Source organism: Myotis davidii, unplaced genomic scaffold (genome assembly GCF_000327345.1).
Source record: "Myotis davidii unplaced genomic scaffold, ASM32734v1 scaffold265, whole genome shotgun sequence".
NCBI lineage: Eukaryota > Metazoa > Chordata > Mammalia > Chiroptera > Vespertilionidae > Myotis > Myotis davidii.
In genome coordinates, this window is record NW_006296627.1 from 3,731,991 (window position 1) to 3,735,812 (window position 3,822).

A 3,822-nucleotide genomic window follows, 5' to 3' on the forward strand; every position below is an offset into this window, starting at 1 on the left:
GGCAGTTGATCGATGTTTCTCTCTCATCGATGTTTCTGACTCTCTATCTCTCTCCCTTCCTCTCTGTAAAAAATCAATAAAATATATTTTAAAAAATTATAAGCCTTTGTACTTTGACTAATTGAGAGAAAACGGTAGCGCTTTTCTAAGCATGCGCACCAGACTTCTTTACAGGATATGCCCCTGGTGATTAGATCACTACACTGTTCAGGAAGTCACACACTGTAAATCTGGTTAAGAGCCCCCAGCCCATCTCTCTCTACACTCAGACCCACACCAACCATGCAATGAAAGATACGGGCAATTCAGTGATGTCCCAGCACAATCTTCTATAAAATAAATGTCACTCTGGAAGTATCCAAGTGTATGTAGAACCCTTTCTCTCCTTTCCAACACGATAAAAAATACCACAAAAGGAATGAATGAATCAAAGCTACTTAAAAATCATAACAAATGTCCAATGATAACTACAAATTTAAATGAGAAAAAAATGCAAAATTCTCATAGTTTTGCAACTTGTCCAAATTCTACATTCAAAACCCACTAGGCCTCTTTGAAAGACTCAATTCTTAGACTAGCTCATTATCATAAATGTCCCTTTAAGGGTGCAGAGAAAAGCCCACTTTTTGCCTCCAACTCTACATATCTTGATATGCATATTTATCACAAGAATCATTACTCTTACATTATTAAGTTATTGGGCTTTTTACCCTAATGTCTATAAATATGACAATGTGTTTAATTACATAAACAAAATATTATGCATGGACTTAATATTTGTATATTAATATGTAACATATAGAGAAAACAAGTATCTAGGACAGGACCGGACCTGGAAGTACTGAGAACCTGACACAATGAGAACAGGAACTATTGCAGCTCCCTCCATTGACATCGTAAAGTTGCCACATTTTCTGGGCTCTCTTTTGAATTAATGTGGCATCTGTTCCAAGTACAGCATGCTAACATTTTACTAAAAGATATTTTCATTCTACATTGTATCTGGTTTGCTTATTATTTGAACTACTGTTTTATTTCAGTGGTCATTATTTCTTTATACCATCTTGTCCATTTGGCTTTCCTAATCTATCTCCCCTGAGCACAAAATGGGTGGGGAGGAACCATCAGCTTAAAACCCTCTAACAGCAATAATTACAATATGCTTTGCATATAGATGAAATAAAGAAAATAGGCAGCACAAAGATTTTTGTAGGCTTTTTAGTATTGGGTCCTGATAAGTTAGCAGCATCTGTTCCTTTCAGAAAAAGAATTCTTTGCTCTGAGGTACTGAAGGGCTGGGGGAGGGGGAAGAAAGAAAAGTAAACAAATATGAAATAGAATAATTTAAGTTACAAAGTTTGGTCTCCATGAAATGATGATTTCAATAATTTTCACAGATCCAACTCTATCTAGTGGTAATTGCTTTTTAAGGCATCCTCAAAAAACGCTGCAGCAAAAAGCCAAATACAACCAGTTGTATTTAACATGCATGCTGCATACTCCACAATGTTACGTCATATCAGGCACAGAGAAGACGCTTACCAAGCTATCCTGCGTTCTATAAACTGCCTAACAACAACAGAAAAGGCTCTCCATAGTGGGAGTAGGAGCTGTCAGGGTGGGCAGCCTTTTCCCTTTGGTCAACTCTGAAGGAAACAAATAAGGCTTATATTTCTGTCTTTTAAGCTCACCTCTCTCAAGGCCTTTACTCTCCATCTTCCAGCCTTTCTCAGAAAGGAAGGCTGTTTCTTTAAAATTAAAAAGCTGCAAAAGATCACTCCAACTTAAAAGCCCCACACCTTATACCGACTGTCCTCCAGATGTCCCTATGGCTTCCTCTTCTGTGGGAGAATGGCCCATCCAGAGCACTGGTCTCGAAGGGGGTGCACCCATCCTGGGGAAGGATGGCAGCCATGGGGAAAAATTATCACAACTTACATTTTTAAATCTCATCCTTTTTTAAATTTCACCTTTTCTGTGCCTTTTATAACAGACATAAAACACTAGGTTCAGAAAATTATATATAAATACACATTTCACTGGCCATAATTTTTAAAAGTTTGGAGACTACAGATTAAGAAGCCCGAAACTAAGAGTCAGGAAAATTAGGCTCTGACACTAACTTACTCTAATTCCTGTCTTCGCCTCAGTTTTGCTATCCATGATATCAATTGTTTGAGCCCTTTATACACACTTATAAGACTATTACAAGAAATAATAAAATACTGTAGGCCTATGGCATGGTCTGAGCCACACAAAATGGCAAATGCATATGAATGCTATCAATGAGAAATACTCTTAATTTGGCTTGTTAAAACTTTGGCTATACTAGAGTTTAAATAAACTGCTATGCCCTATCAGACCCCATTCTTAGAATTTCAAGGACAGGCTTTAGCACTTGAACTGAATTTAGGTCTAAAGAAGCATAAAGCACCATTGATACAGAGAGTGCATTTCTAGTATTAGAAAGACCTTTTTAAAAAAACAAACAAAAACTTCTATAATAAAAACTTACTACCTATGAAATAAATTTAATTTAAAAATTATAAAGGTGAATTATAATAACCTTACTAACAAGTTAAAACTCTCAAAGCCAGAATCAGGACATTATATTTAATGTAGTTAAATAAGGCCTTGAGTGTGTCTTGTATATAATTCCAGAAAAAAAAACATCACTGGCACTCGATAAATTACTGGCACATCCAATTAATTTACCTTGTGTTTTTTTTTAAAAAATGCTTTTTAAAATGCTGGTTTAGCCCTAGTTGGTTTGGCTCAGTAGAGTGTCAGCCTGCGGACTGAAGGGTCCCGGTTCTATTCCGGCCAAGGGCACATGCCTGGGTTGCGGGCTCGATCCCCAGTAGGGAGCGGGCAGCCAATCAATGATTCTCTCTCATCATTGATGTTTCTATCTCTCTATCCCTCTCCCTTCCTCTCTAAAAAGAAAAATCAATAAAAATATATTTTTAAAAAATAAATAAAATGCTGGTTTACCAGTATAGCATTTGGTGATGGTTGAGTAAGGATAGGGGTGGGGGGTATAGCCAACGTTAACACATTAAGATGTGAGTACCAGGCCTAATTCCTATGCAGGGTATCTGTATGCTGCTTAAGCAGTATTGGTTTGTGTTCCTATTATTTAAAACATTAGTTTTTCTTAGTTTTAAAACCCTATTTTAATTTATAAATATTGAATTAATGACTCCTAACAACCCAGAAGAGAGACTACCAGTTAAAAAAAATTTATCTGAAACCACATCTCTTCATAACTAGCTACCAAAATAACCTAGTAGAATTTAATTCTGAAAATGATGCCTCCTAAATTACTTGTGTAGGACAGAAAACAATGTTGTCATTTTAAATTGGTTAACATTTTTTAAAGTTTTAAAAATAATAATGATCATCTCTAAGGCATTAGGCACAAATAAAAAGTACTCAAAACGATTTTTGCCCATAGGTAATAATCATCCTAGGGCATTAGGTTTATCATCTTTTTTTAGCATTAACACTATTACAGATATTCTCCTTCCCCTCATCCCTCACCCCTGGCCTTCACATTATTGTCTGTGTCTGTGTAGGTTTATAACCTTAATTTATGAATCTTACCCACCTCTCTCCTTCCAACTCCACTCCAACTTCCTACCTGTGCCTTATTTTAAAAAATAGCAAGTTTTAAAAATAGCCATGTGTAAAAAGTAGACTTCAAGTATTATGGTATAATTCTATTTATTTTTTAAAATATATATTATACATATTGAAATGCACAGGAAAATTTAAAAGAAGAATGAGAATGGGATAACTTTAATTTTCTACTATATATAT

General features: G+C 35.5%; 1 long non-coding RNA gene across 22 annotated transcripts in view; it reads right to left on the reverse strand.

Moving 5' to 3' along the window:
* Positions 1 to 3,822, reverse strand: part of LOC102771670 — a 45,366-nt gene that overhangs the window by 30,775 nt on the left and 10,769 nt on the right. For 6 of the 22 annotated variants that reach the window (XR_001515266.1, XR_001515283.1, XR_001515273.1 and 3 more), the window contains exon 1: positions 1,800 to 1,811. The exons of the other annotated variants lie outside the window; for them this stretch is intronic. This is a non-coding gene — a long non-coding RNA (uncharacterized LOC102771670). Of the gene's footprint in view, positions 1 to 1,799; positions 1,812 to 3,822 lie in introns of those variants that run through there. 22 annotated transcript variants of the gene reach the window in all.